Source organism: Triticum urartu, chromosome 1, assembly GCF_003073215.2.
Source record: "Triticum urartu cultivar G1812 chromosome 1, Tu2.1, whole genome shotgun sequence".
Taxonomy (NCBI): Eukaryota; Viridiplantae; Streptophyta; class Magnoliopsida; order Poales; family Poaceae; genus Triticum; species Triticum urartu.
The window spans coordinates 581,273,583-581,289,510 of NC_053022.1; positions in this window are offsets into that span (position 1 = coordinate 581,273,583).

Genomic DNA, 15,928 nt, shown 5'->3' on the forward strand with positions numbered 1-15,928 from the left:
GTGCCCATGACCCATATGGCCTTGCATATCGTCGAAACTCTTGCTCTGGAGGCAATCTTGAATGCTTTGAATGGGATGGCCGATTAGAGCTAGAACCGGCCACTTGACTTGCATATTTGGATAGCAACATATCAAAAGTTGGCTTGATTCTCTTGTTCTTAGTTTCATTCTTTTTCCACTTGCCAACTTCTGAATTCTTGGGCTTGATCAATTTAACATGAGCATCCTCTTGTACTTGTGGTTGCCCCCCGAGTGTAGCATTTTTTATAGTGATCTTCAACACTTCCTTGCCATCGGGTTGCTTCTCAAGCACAATCTTTCTTTCGAAGACCTTGTCGCCCTCCTTGCTATTCCTGGGTTCACCAATAACAACATTATCTTTATTAGCGGATTCGGCTATGTTAGGCCGAATTAACATTTTATTCCCTTCCAAGTCTATGGTGTTTATGGGGAAGGGCTGCTTATCAACTTGCATCTCAGCAAAATTCAATCGTCCGTCATTAATGGCCGATTGTATCTGTCGTCGAAAAACATTGCAATCATTAGTAGCATGAGAAAATGAATTATGGTACTTACAATAAGCACGCCGTTTCAGCTCGTCAAACGGCGGTATGGTGTGTGATATTCTAATCATCTTATCTTGGAAGAGAGCATCAAATATTTTATCACACTTAGATATATCAAAAGTGAACTTCATCTCATCATCATGATTCTTGCGAACCGGCTTAAGAGCATTGCATGTATAGGGTTTGGCCTTTGAGGACCAAACAAACTCAGTAGTATAGACATCAACCTCATCGTCCGAATTATCATCATTGTATTCAACCATATGCATTCTAGGACGATCAGTTATGGACCTATTAACCTCTTTACTTCGACTCTCTTGAGCCATAGCTTTTTGTAAGACTTGGTTAATATTCAAAAACTCATAACTTTCTAGCCTCTCTTTAATATGAGTTTTCAAGCCACTAAGAACAAGATCCGCCAAGTCTCTCTCGCTTATCACCAAGCTATAACATCAGTTTTTTATATCTCTAAATATCTTGACATAATCGGTGACCGATTCATCATGTTTTTGCCTAACCGATGTAAGATGTGACAACTTAAGCTCATTATCACCGCTATAAAAGTGATCATGAAACTTCTGCTCTAATTGCGACCATAAGAGAATTGAACCATGTGGTAAAGCAACAAACCATGAAAATGCGGTGCCAGTTAAAGATAATGGAAATAAACGCACTTTCAATTCTTCCATGGAACCTGCTTCACCCAACTGTGCTAGATACTGACTCACATGCTCCCAAGTTGTTTTCGTACCCTCACCACTAAATTTAACAAAATCAGGAACCTTATAACCTTGAGGGTAAGAAATTGCATCAAAGTGTTCAGGATAAGGCTTTTGGTACACCCGACTCTTTACTTTCGGCTCGTTTCCGAAAGTTTCTAGAAAAATCTTATGCAAATCCTCCCTTAATTTAGCTAAAATTGGATCCGAGGTAGATGCGGATGTTTGTGGCAATGACATAGGAGCAACCTAAGTACTAGCTATTGGTGCAACTTGTGGGATGGACGCCGAACCATAATTCGGCAGAAGACCAAACATGCTTGCGCCTATGGATGGTGTGACAAAGTGATTCGGCGTTGACGCCGAATTGGGCACACTCATAATAGGATTAGAGTATGTAGGTGGAGCCACAAGCTGGTTGGTTTGAGTAGGGTAAAAATTCAACGGCATATTATATTGTTGTTGCATAGGTGGTGCCGATGAAATAGATAAAATCGGACTAGGGTTCAGATATACCAACAGTACCACTAGATGATGGAGGCATATTTTTCTGAGCATTAGCACTAGCCACAAAAGAATTGTATGCCATCACATTACCCTTACTAACAAGTCTTTCAATCACAGCCACTTGCTCTGGAGAAAAAACTTTACTCACAGTGATTACATCTTGTTCGTCAATGAGAGGAGGGAAATTGACGTTTCCAACCGGAGTGATATTGCCCTGACGGTCCTTCTTGAAACTTGAAAGAAACACCTCCAAATCCTCCTCCTCGCGCTTCTTCTTGAGCGCCTCAAAAGCCTCTTCACGCTGCTTCTTGTGCGCTTCGTAGGCTTGGCGATGTTCATCCGATAGTTCATCAAGACCGGGCTTAATGATGTTATCGGCGCTAACTTCCGAGGGCTTGGGGAGATCCGACATGGTTGATGATGATTCTTGATCTTTCTTCCCCAGCGGAGTCGCCAAAAAGTGTGTTCGCACACGAACACGTCACCGTGTACCTCCAACGCCGAGGGTGATGCACCGCAGCTCACGTCGAAGGAGACCCGTCCGGAAGCGCGGTACGCAAGCAATCCGGCGGGTGCTTTTCAGGACCCGAAACCCCACGCGCCCAGGAGGGACCCCGTCTGGACGTGCGGCGGCTATGGGCTGCCCTAGGTCAGTTCGCCCGCCCCTAGAGCCTCGAGGATCGCTGCCCTTCAACACGAAGAACGAACGAAGAACGAATGAAGAACGAGAGAGAAAGAACAAAGGAGGGATGTAAAACTAGGGTAAAAAGTAGATGTGTTTTGCGATTGTGTGTTGTTGTTCAATCGGCCGTCACCCCCTGGGTATATAAGAGGCGGCTGGACTTCCCGTGCAAGGAAAAGGTTTGGATTCACGTCCAAAACCCTAGTCAAATTCGGATTGGTTTTGTCCGAACTTTCCAAAACTGTTCGGTTTAAACTGGCTGCACCTTGCGGGTCTTTTTTGTTGTGGTAAACGACCTCGGATGAAAACGAGCCCAAAAGCAATCTTGACTGTTTCGACGAGGTGAACAACTTTCATGTTTAACGTTTTTTGATCCGAGGTCATATTCATGGCCAAATTTCTCGCGCAAAACAGCTAAATATTGACGCAGCTCATCAGACATACCCACACATGTGTCTGGTTCCGGGCGTCATATTTTGCCCATTGGAGGGCCGCACTGTGCGGGCTCTAACTTTTGCATATGACCTCGGATTGGGACGATCTTTATATTAAAATCAACCGTTTCGATGAGGCGAAGACAATCCGTGTAGAAACATTTCCCATATGAGGCCATCTTGGGGGCGTAATCAGCTGAATAGTGTTTTGGATACAAAATCTGAGTACGTCGAACACAACTTCGGCCTTAGGGATGAGACCAGATGACTATGGCCCAAATATCAAAGTTTTTCCTTTTGACGATACGGAACTTTCTCACTTTGAGCACTTCTCCATTTGAGGTCATCTTAATTAAGTTCTTCGCCGTGCCAAAATCTGGTGTCAACACACATGTAAGTTAACTTAGATTCAGACAATAATATATAGCAATGTATCTAGTGAAAAACTATATGCCATGAAAATATTAAAACTTACAGTTATAGCAATGTATCCAGATTCTTTTGGCAAGGAGATGGAGAAGAAAACGTACAGGCTGCCAAATGGAGCGTGGTTTGTAGGCCGAAAGACCAAGGTGGCCTTGGAAATCATGGCCCGCAGGTCAAGAATGAGGCTCTACTCAGTAAATGGTTATTCAAACTTCTTACCGAGGATGGTGTTTGGCAAACCATGTTACGCAACAAGTATCTAGGCCAAAAGGCGGTGTCCTAGGCATTTTAGAAACCCGGCGACACGCACTTTTGGCTGGCCTAATGGAGGCAAAGAAACATCTCTTTCGCTTTGGGTCTTTCGCGATAAAGGACGGGTCGGAGATTCGTTTTTGGGAAGACATATGGCTAGGCAATGCCAGTCTCCGAGAACAATATCCAGCCTTATACAACATTGCTCGCGATAAGAATAATATTATTGCGCAGGTGCTCAGTTCATCCCCGCCAAATATTTCATTCAGGCGGGATTTGATTGGCCCCCGACTTGTGGCATGGCATAATCTTTTATCCAGGTTAGACTCGATTAACCTGACACAAGGCCGGGATGTGTTTTGCTGGAACCTTACTACATCTGGTTCTTTCACTGTAGACTCTATGTACCTTGCGTTCACATATTCTGAGGTACTAGTGAGTAATAACAAGAAAATTTGGAAGTCCAAGATTCCACTAAAAGTGAAAATTTTCATATGGTATCTTCGTAGGGGAGTTGTGTTAACCAAAGACAACTTCACACGACGCAACTAGCAAGGGAATAAGAGGTGTTGTTTTTATACTCATGACGAGACAATCAAACACCTCTTTTTTCAATGCAAGTTTGCACGTTCTTGACCAGGAGGAAGGCCGAATTGAGGGGGACGTACCACTTAGAACTTTTATTACTAAGTATTACAAAGAGCTTTTTGGACCTTCAGCTGAATCAATTTTTCAGCTGGATGAATCCATTACTCATGACATTCCTCAAGTTACAGAAGCGGAAAATGAATCCCTAACCTCCTCGTTCTCTGAGGAGGAAATTCAAACCGCGGTGTTTCAAATGGAACACAACAAGGCTCCGGGTCCAGATGGCTTTCCCGCAGAGTTCTATCAATGCTTTTGGGACGTCATTAAGGCAGACTTGGTTCAGTTGTTTAACCAACTGCATGGTGAAGACCTTGATATTTCTCGTTTAAACTTTGGGGAAATTATCCTATTGCCTAAGATTAAGGAGGCTAGTCGTATTCAACAATATCGACTGATTTGCCTTCTGAATGTAAGTTTTAAAATCTTTATGAAGGTCGCAACTAATCAGTTGAACGGGGTGGCTGACCATGTCGTAAAACCCACTCAAACAGCATTTATGCAAGGCCGCAACATATTAGATGGAGTGGTCGTCTTGGACGAAACTGTACATGAGCTTCACCGAAAAAAGTTGAATGGTGTCATTCTTAAAATAGATTTTGAAAAAGCCTACGATAAGGTTAAGTGGCCCTTTCTGTTGCAAACTTTGTGCATGAAGGGGTTTGCACAAAAATGGTGTCGTTGGGTAGAGAGCTTTGTCTCTGGAGGCAGTGTGGCCATAAAAGTTAATGATGGCGTTGGCAACTATTTTCAGACAAGGAAGGGTCTTCGCCAAGGGGACCCCGCTTCTCCTATTTTGTTTAACATTGTGGCCAACATGCTAGCTACCCTTGTTGAGCGGGCTAAGCTGGACGGTCAAATTAGTGGTGTCATTCCACACTTGGTAGAAGATGGTCTATCTATTCTGCAATATGCGGATGACACTATTCTATTCATGGATCATGATCTAGATAAGGCAAGAAATCTCAAGTTGCTCTTATGTGCTTTTGAGGGACTTTCTGGTCTCAAAATTAATTTTCCTAAGAGCAAACTTTTTTGCTTTGGCGATGCTGCAGAATCAGCACCTGAGTATGCTGAAATATTTGGATGCCGGCTCGGGCAGTTTCCGATTCAATATCTGGGTATTCCCATACACTATCGGCGCTTAACTATCGTTGAGTGGAAGCATGTGGAAGAGAGACTTGAGAAACGCTTAGCCAGTTGGAAGGCCAGGCTCTTGTCTTACGGGGGACGATTGATCTTGATCAATTCAGTTCTAAGAAACATGGTTTTATATATGTTGTCATTCTTCCACCTACCGAAAGGGGTTCTCCAGCGACTAGACTACTTTAGATCCAGATTTTTTTTGGCAATGCGATAACGAATCCAAGAAATATCGACTGGCTAGGTGGAGCGTATTATGCAGACCTAAAAGTCAAGGGGGGCTGGGAATCCAAGACCTTGAGATTAAAAACATTGCTCTTCTCAGCAAGTGGATTTACAAACTACTCACTGAGAATGGAGTATGGCAGGAAATCATTCGCAACAAGTATGTGGGATCCAATGCCATTTCTCAAGTTCATTGGAAACCTGGGGATTCGCATTTCTGGAGTAGTGTGATGAAGGACAAGGAATTCTTTTTCGAATTTGGGACCATCTCAGTTAGGGATGGTTCTCAGGTTCGATTCTGGGAAGATATCTGGCTAGGGAATAACCCACCAATGGTGCAATAGCTGAGCTTGTACAGGATTGTTAGACATAAATTCGTCACAGTCAAACAAGTTTTAGGACAAGAAAACCCTGATATTTCTTTCCATAGGGACCTTTTTGGCCCTCGCCTGACAGCATGGAATGAATTACTCACTCGCCTGGAGGACATTCTACTGTCAGGTGAGCAGGACATTTTCTGATGGAACTTGCATCAGAATGGCAAATTTTCAGCCATATCCATGTATGATGCAATGGTTCATTGTGATGTTCCGATTGATAACAGGAAATTGTGGAAGCTCAAAATCCCTCTAAGAGTGAAGATGTTCCTTTGGTTTCTTAACAGAGGAGTCATACTAACTAGAGATAATCTGGCACGATGAAACTGGCATGGTTCCAAGACATGTGTCTTTTGCCAACATGACGAGTCTATTATTAAACACTTATTTTTTGAGTTCAAGTTCGCTCGGGCAGTTTGGGCCATAGTTCAAGTAGCTTCGAATCTATACCCACCACGTAGTGCACGAAACATGTTCAGCGACTGGTTGCGGGGTATTGATAAACAATTTTCTGCACATATTCTTGTGGGAGCGGCGGCCTTATGCTGGGCACTGTGGCTTACTAGGAATGATGTGATTTTTAATAACAAATGTGTCTCATCTTCTATGCAGGTTATTCATGTGTGTACACAATGGCTTCGTACTTGGTCTATCCTGCAGAGGCCGGAGGACAGGGACCTTTTTATGATGGCCTCTACACGTCTGGAGCGTACAACCAGGGAGGTTTTCTACCCCCATGGACAGCGGTGTGACCTACGGATAGGATCTGCCACTCCTTAGGTTGGACATGTTTTTCTGATTGGCATTGTATCGAATTATTTTTTGCTTTTAGGGTACTCTGGACTTTTTTGGCTGTGTGCATCTAGCTATGCAGAGGCCGGGTTTTCTTTCGATGCGATTGTATCACCTCGATATATCTATTCAATGAAATGTCATTTATCGAAAAAATTGCACGTTCTACGTGGTTAGTCATCCAAATAGCGTCAAATTTGCATCCGCCCACAAGTGTTGACAATATATTTGATCATTGGTTGGTATCTATTCAATGAAATGTTCTTTATTGAAAAAAAAAGTTTGCATGTTCTACGTGGTCAGTCATCCAAATAGCGTCAAATTTGCATCCGCCCACAAGTGTTGCCAATATATTTAATCATTGGTTGGACGATATTCCAAATAGTTTCAAAACGCTAATAAGAGTGGGAGCGTATGCCTTAATTTGGTCGCTTTGACTATGTAGAAATGATTTAGTTTTTAATGGAAAAATGCTTCTTCTCTGCAGGCTATTTTTCGGTGTACGCACTCGCTACGTACGTAATCTATTCTACAACGACCGGAGTATCAATCACTGTTCAAAGCAGTGTGTACGCATTTGGAGCAGGTGGCTATGGAGGTATTTTTCCAACATGGGTGGCAGCATAACCTGCGGATCGATCCACCACCTCCTTCGACATAGGCATAGTGTCGGTCTATGGGACTCTACTGTTGCCGATTTGTCGGTTTTTATTTGATTATTTTTTGTCAGACTTTTGGATTTGGCTGTGTACATTTTAGTTATGCAAAGGCAGGGTGTTACTCATAATGCTTTGTATCCGCTTGATGCTTCATTTTGAGATAATAAAATTGCCCTTTATCGAAAAATGTAATGGGATGAGCAGTACTTGTCTCATATCAAGGCAGGCCTATCTCAGCAAATGCGTTTTGCAAGATGGCCAATCCAATTCTTTGAACACCTCCCAGCCAGACTTTCTTCTTCTTCCAAACATATATCTCAAACAGAATGCAGTCTCTACAGACCGTCCCTCATTGCTATCCTCGACAATTTTGCCTTTCTCGACAGCTTTTGCGTTCATGGCTATTTGAGATTGTAGGATGCCAATTTGAGAATTACAAGTGCTTAGTAAAAAGTGAGTGCATGGAATTGAGGCATATATACCATATGGAAGTGTTGACCAACACTCGCGAATGTTGCACCCTGGGCTTGGTTAGCACTCTGGTATCTTATCGGTCCGTTCTATATAATTAGTGGTCCTAGTTCATCTAACTCAGTCGCTAGGTGCGGCGAGGATGCTAGCTTGAGGTTTTCTGGAGTTGAGTTTGCTTTGGGGTTGTTTGGAGTCCTGTGTTTAGAAATTGGGGAACTTTTTGTTGGGTAGCTTGCTGGTCTAGGATATATTTTTCTCTGTTGTATTCCCCAGCTCAAATAAATGATAGCCATATGCAGTGGAGCCTTTCTCCAAGCCTCTCCAAGATACTCCCATTATTCTAGTGTATCGAATGTGTCCGTATGCTGGCATCGGCGATGCTTAGAGGGTGTGGAGCTTGATCTGCAATTGGGTTTACTCACAAAGTTTACCCAAATATTTTTCATGCGCTCGCGATCCTGCGAGGTGGCCAGCACCCAGCGCAACAAGGACAACCGAGGAAGATCGCCGCCACCCTCACCGCGGACCACCTCCAGTGACATCATCGAGCTGAGGCCGTCATCACTGATCCCTGACTAGCTCCGGCGGGCAGCTCCGTGCCTGGGCTCCCCGGTGACTCCAGAAGCACCTCCAGGCTGGGTTTCTCCAGTGCGGCAGCGGCACCGTGCTGGCTCCCTGCCTCCCAGCCCCTGCACACTGCTCCATGTTCCTGCCCCGACAATCTGCACGGTGGAAAACCAAATAGAGATGAGCCCTGTGCCTGCGATTTCGCTGGCGCAGGGCGAGGTTGCTGGCACCCCCCTTTTTGTGCCACTGCCTCCCGCCATCCTCCCGACGCCCAACTCCACCCCACCGAGACCGCCAACGACCAGAAGGAAGACTCTTGCGGGTGTGACAGGTCTGAACCTGATTCGTAGCAGCCCAAGACTGCAGGCAAAGAACAGAGATATGCCAATCGCTCAGCTGGCTGAGAGGTTGCTTTGCCAGCGCATGGGAGTGGTGGAAGAGGGTGAGATGATCACTGAGGCTGCTATCAACAAGTATGTGGCCCTCTTTCGTGGGCAGCTACCGGACATCGCCATTGCTGCTCTCCGAGCACTATTTAGGCTTGACTGTGACCTTGCCGCAGCAGTCGAAGACGCTCTTCGGGACCACGGTGGAGATGCTGGCCTGGAGCCCCAAGGCCAAGGCCATGCCGAGGTAGCTGCTTCTGCTTCTGCCTGAAGCTGTTGCTCTGCTCCTTACTGTTGTATCCCAGTTTAGATGATTAGTTGTCTAAGTTATGAAGACATGTCCGTAGTGTTAGTGGTGCCTGTTTGTAGCAATGATCCATTGCTACCTGATGCTGTTGCCTTGGCAAGGCAAGTATGTACGCCGCCTGCTTGCAATGATGTAGTTTATGTTTGCAATGAATGAAAGTCTCTCAGTTCTAAACTGGAATGTACGCGGTCTTAACTGCCCAAATCGTCGCGCCACAGTCCACGAGACCATTGCTGCTACCCCGTGTAACCTTGTGTGCCTCCAGGAAACGAAATTGTCAGCGGTCGACCCATTCCTTGCATCTTTCCTTGGTGGCCAAAGACTGAAGAACTTTGCTGAGAAGCCGGCGAATGGAACAAAAGGGGGGATTCTTCTTCTATGGAATGAAGATTACATCAAGCTGGACAATATCTCTGTTGGAAACTTTAGTATCTCTGCAAAAATCACCCTGGTCAGCACTAGCACCTCCTTCAAATTCACTTCGGTCTACGGACCTACAAGAAGCAACCTTAAAGATGCGTTCTTCCAAGAGCTATTAAGCCTGAAGCCACAACAGGGTACAAGATGGCTAGTCACAGGTGATTTTAATCAGATTTACCGTGCCTGCGACAAAAACCGCTCTAACGTTGACCGTAGTCGCCTTGTTCGCTTCCGAAGCGCCCTTAACTCATGTGAGCTAAAAGAGATACATCTACAGAATAGGAAATATACATGGAGCAATGAGTAGGCCAACCCGACACTGAGCAAGTTAGATAGTTTTTTCTGTAATGATGATTGGGATGTTGACTTTGGCTCTCACATCCTTCATGCACTATCGTCCTCGCTCTCTGATCACTGCCCGCTGCTACTAGCTTGCGGCAAGGGCCCGAAGCGACCAAAAACCTTTCGCTTTGAAAAATTTATGGATCAGGATGCCTAATTTCAAGAAAACGGTCACTGATGCTTGGAATGAAGAGATGACCCACACGGAGCCATACCAGATACTCTTCCACAAGCTTAAACGAACGAGCCAACGGCTGCGAACCTGGAGCAAGACTATATTCTCTAACCACAAAATCCAGCTCCAGATGGCTCTCGAGATCATTCTTCGCCTTGACGTCGCGCAAGAGCTAAGGACACTCAGCCCGGCTGAGTGGAACCTTAGAAAGGAGCTGAAAAGGAAAGTTCTGGCTTTGGCGGTTCTTGAACGAGCACGGAAAAGGCAAAGCTCACGAATCACGTTACTCAAAGAGGGAGATGCTAACACTCGTTTTTTTCACCTCCGCATTAATCACCGTAGAAGGAAGAACTTCATTCACCGTCTCAAACATAATAATGGGTGGGCCACACACCATGACCACAAGAAAGAAATCATCCAGCAACACTTTTCTAAGGCCATGGGGAAGGCCCCCCCGCGTACCAAGGACTCCAACTGGGATTGCATTCCGCATTCGGCTCTTGATCTTGCGGAGCTAGGCAACCCCTTCACCGAAGAGGAGGTCCACACAGCCATCAATAATCTCCCCGGTGATAAGGCGCCGGGGCCAGATGGCTTCACCGGAGTGTTTTTCAAGGAATGTTGGGACATCGTCATGCCGGACATTATGAGAGCAATCAACAACTTCTCAACCCTCCACATCTCCAACCTCCACTGGCTCAACTCGGCAAATATTGCCCTCATTCCAAAGAAAGAGGGGGCAGAGGACATTTCTGAGTTTAGGCCCATAAGCCTCATCCATGCGGTTGCCAAGATCATTGCAAAGATGATGGCCACACGTCTCGCTCCTCACATGTCCGACCTTGTTTCCAATACGCAAAGTGCTTTCATCAAGAAAAGAAGCATACATGATAACTTTATGTATGTCCGAAACTTGGCACGTCGATTTCACCGCAACAAATCGCCGACCTTGCTCTTCAAGCTAGACATCAAGAAAGCGTTTGACTCGGTTAGATGGGACTACTTGATGGATTTATTGAGACATCATAATTTCCCAAGCCGCTTTTGAGACTGGATCTCCGCCCTTTTATCCACGGCCTCGTCCAGAGTTCTCCTAAATGGGGTGCCTGGGGACCCCATTTCGCACGGATGTGGACTTAGGCAGGGGGATCCCCTATCCCCCCTCCTTTTTGTCTTGGCCATTGACCCGCTCCATCACATCTTAGCTAAGGCGACTGAGCAAGGCAAACTACGCCCCCTCCGGGGTAACCCCACGCGGGCTTCTCTGTATGCCGATGATGCGGCCATCTTTGTTGCTCCTATCAAGGAAGATATCCAGTTCTTGACATCCACGCTCGGCTCTTTTGGTGAAGTTACCGGGTTGGTCACCAATTATAACAAAAGTCAGGTGGCTCCCATCCGTTGTGCCAACATCGATTTGGATGGGATTCTTCAGGCCTTCCCGGCGGTCCGGGCCACCTTTCCCATGAGATACCTTGGCCTACCGCTTTCGGTTACAAGACTAAAGCGCATCCACTTCCAATATCTAGAAGATAAGGTGGCTGCGAAGCTCCCGCCCTGGTCGGCCATACATGTGGCTACCCTAGGGCGCATCGTCCTGGTCAAGGCTGTCCTTACGGCGATTGCGATATATCACCTCACCCCGTTGGACCTACCTATAGAAGTGAGGAAAAAGATTGATAGTCTCAGACGTGCCTATCTCTGGGCAGGATGTGATAAGGTGACGGGAGGCAAGTGCAAGGTGAACTGGGAGCTAGTTTGCAAGCCCAAAGTTCATGGGGGCCTAGGTGTGCTCAACCTGGAGAAATTTGCTACTGCTCTACGCCTCCGTTGGTTGTGGTTTGAGTGGGCGGATCCGCCAAAACCATGCCGCCAAAACCATGGGCCCGGATGGGAACGCCTTGCTCTGACAAGGATAAAGATCTCTTTGCAGCGGCCACGACGGTTACCATTGGTGATGGCAACAAGGCTATTTTCTGGGAATCCTCTTGGCTGAATGGTTTTCGACCCAAAGACATCGCGCCTAAAATCTTTGAGATTTCAAAAAGGAAGAACTGTGTGGTTAGCAAGGCTTTGGACAACAATTTTTGGATCCATCATATTAACACCACACAGGGACTCACCTTGACGCACTTGCAGGAGTTCGCCAACCTCTGGGAGATGGTTGCCGGTGCCACTCTAAGCCAAGATAGACAAGACACTATTTCGTGGAAATTCACTACCAGCAGAGAGTACACGACATCCTCAGCTTACTTGGCGCAATTTGCGGGACTCACCTACAATACCAATACTTCCATGATCTGGAAGACGTGGGCTCCTCCCAAATGCAAGTTCTTTGCTTGGCTAGTTCTCCAGAACCGAGTCTGGACGGCCGATCTCTTGTCTCGGCGGGGATGGCCCAATTGCAACCTTTGCCCCCTTTGCAAGCAAGTTCAAGAGTCTGCTGCCCACCTGCTATTTCAGTGTAGATTCACGAATAGAGTTTGGAATGAGATTACCATTTGGCTGGGAATCCACGACTGCTCACCAATGAGTTGGCGAAATGAAGTTTCGGTTCGAACGTGGTGGCAAAAGGAGGTGAGCAACGCGGATCATAACAGAAAGGCTCTTGCCTCCATTATGATGCTTGTCTCATGGGAGATATGGAAAGAACGAAATGCCAGAATTTTTCACAACGCCGCGACTCCGACCACAATTATCGTCACGAGAATTAAAGAGGAGGCCCACCTGTGGACTTTGGCGGGGGCCAAGCATTTGAGTAGTCTCATGTTGCGAGAGTAGTCTTTTCTTTTGGTCGCGTTGCGACATTTGTCTGAACCTTCTCTCTTATTTAATGAAAATGGCAAATCTTTTGCCTGGCTTCAAAAAAAAATATTTCTCATTCAGTGTTTCGTTGGGTACTTGAAGCAAACCTTTGATATCAGCTTGAATATTTTTTGGAACCCCTTTACGGAAGAAGATGGAGGATTTGCCATAGTTGATTGGTTGCCCTGTCGCTTGGCAATAAATATCCAAAACCTGGTTGATCTCATTTGCACCCACATAGTTGGCCCTAAAGAACATCAAGTTGTCATCTGCAAATAATAAGTGATTTATAGGCAGCGATGAGGGTGTCACTTGCAGACCATGAAGGTTAGATGACTCATCTTTGGATTTTAGAAGGCACAAAAGGCCCTTTGCTCTTAACAAGAACAAATATGGGGAGATTGAATCTCCCTGCATGATTCCTCACGCTTTTGTTTGGCTGGCTCGTAGATGGAAGAAGTAAATTCTTGTCTCCATGGGCCAACCATTCTATTCTCGCCCTTTGTTTCCATGGCACTTCCTCCCGGTGGTAAAGCTCTACCTTCCAACTTCCCGTGCAAATCAGCAACCGAGGTGGCCTCAGATTCAATCCAGCCAGCTCATACAAGATCCGAGAAGCCTGGGTGACGCTCCCACATGATCTCATATTTAAAGGCCGAGATCCCACCTTGCATGCCTTGCTAGCATGCCTTCACGTTAGCTAGAGTCAGTAAAATAGCTGCATGGGCCGACGTTACCAAGTTCTTGTGCTCAAGTTTTGCTGTAGGGAACACCATAGACCACGCCGGGGAGGCGACGCATCTATCCAGCCTTACGCGTGTAAAAGTGCCGCCATTGATCTTCTTCTCAAACGTCCACGTGTTCCGCTGGAAACCAATATCTGCAAGGCCACGCGTATCCAGGGGGCTGTCCCAGGGAGAGCACTCGAGCTAGCAATGCCTCTTAGCATGTCCTAAGTTGTATACCTCTTGTTCACCTGTGCTTCTCCATATATGAAAGTAAACCCAACCTTGGTACCAATCAGTGAGTCGACCTCAACATCCACATGATACTCAGAGTAACCAATAACCTCGAGCTTTGTTGAACCATTCCAAAAGATACCAACTCCATCACTTCGACCAGAACTACTAATAGCAAAACTTTTATTGAACCTAGAGTATCAACTAGCTTCTCTACTCTACTGCCCTCTATTTGAGTTTGAACAAGGCATAGGATAGAGGGGGCAAACTGCCTCGCCAAGTCGCGAAGCTCTAGGACTGTCGCGGGATTGCCGGCACACCGCGACAGTTTCAACATAAGATACTCATGACTTGGGAGGCAAGAGATGCCCGTAAGTCGGTTCACCCCTCCAATGGGGCTCACGGGCCCCATCTGGGCCTCTTGTCCGTCCGTCTTCATGAGCCACCCCCGGTGCATAGCCCCGTCAGGCCACCAACTCGTTGGGGATGGGCGGGACGTGGACTTAGCAGAGGGAGAGGGGGTCGCTGACGAAGAGATCGGTGAAGGTGGTGGAGGCAACTTGATGCGGCCGTGTGTGCCAAGGACGGCGGAGAAGAGGATGTGGCTGTCTCAGGCGGCACGCTGGCTCCAACAGTCGGCCTCTGGCGGGAAAGGAGAAGGCTCGTGAAATGCCGGCCACCATCGGGGGGCGGAGGAAGATGCCCTTCAAGATGCCGTTGGGAAGGTGTGCGTGCGACGGAGGGGCGTCCAGGAGCGTCGGAGGGGATTCAGCGTCTACGACAGGCATCCCGGGCTAGTAGAGGCGGAGGGTGGTGGGGGTGGGAGAGAGGAGGCATATTTTTGATAAGCATGAGTTATCTGCTCGCGGTACTGCAAACATTTATGGCTCGAAACCGAACCGAACCAGGAAAAAAAATCATGGGCGTGGCAAGCCCTGTCAGCACTGAATGATGGACCCAAATAGGCGATCAAGAAAAATAAATAAAAAGGGTACAAAGTGGCACAAGCTTATACTTAAATAAATTGGATATAAACATATGGAAAATCTGCTTAGCACAACAACTGGTAAAACTAGTACTCCCTCCGTTCCATAATGTAGTGCCTATAGATTTTTGCAAAAGTCAAACATTACAAACTTTGACCATATTTATAAAGAAAAGTAGATACATCTAGAATACCAAATGCACATCATTGAATACATCATGAGTTTTTTTTTCAGAATGTACATGTTTGGTATTGTAGATGTGGACAGTTTTTTTGGTACACTTGGTAAAAGTTGGCAAAGTTTGACTTCCCCAAAAATCTATAGGCACTATATTATGGAACGGAGGGAGTAGGAGGTAAAAAAATACTATAGAATTCACTTACTTTATTTCTTTTTGGCATGGCTGACCCGCGTGGTACAAACAATCAAGGGCTTGAGCGAGTTCTTCTTGCAAACCAAGGCAAAAGTGTGCTTTTTACACCATCTCATCTCATCAATCAAAGAAAAAACGGGGGAACCTGATCGGAACACGTCCGTGTCCGTACGTACATACGTCGGTCTTTTTCCTAGTATATATATATAATAACAGAGCATCATTACAAAGGTAAACTCGATCGAAATCTGAAAAAGAGGCATGGCGGCGGCGGCACTAAGGCTCGGTGGTCGCACGCTACTCCGGCGAACTCAGCAGTTGTCGGATCAGCGGAGGCGGCTCTTCTTCTCCAACACAAAGGTTTCTTATTCTTGATCTTATTATCCATAATACGTACATGTTGCATCTGGATCGATCTTGTGCTCGCTGTATCTGTCGATCGTGGAGATTACCTGAATTGCATTGGCGTTTGTTGGTGGCGCGCAGTTGCATGCCGCCACCCCGGAGGAGAAGAAGCTCCTGGCGTTTCGGCAGGCGGAGATCGACGGGAAGCAGGAGGAGCTCTACGACATGGTCTTCGGCTTGGTGAGCAAGTACGATCTCCATCTAAGAGACGGCCGGCGGTACAGGCTGCTGCTGGAGCGGCTCTCCGTCAACGTCGAACCCAGACCCAACGACCTCTATTGGTAACATACATATACATATATAAG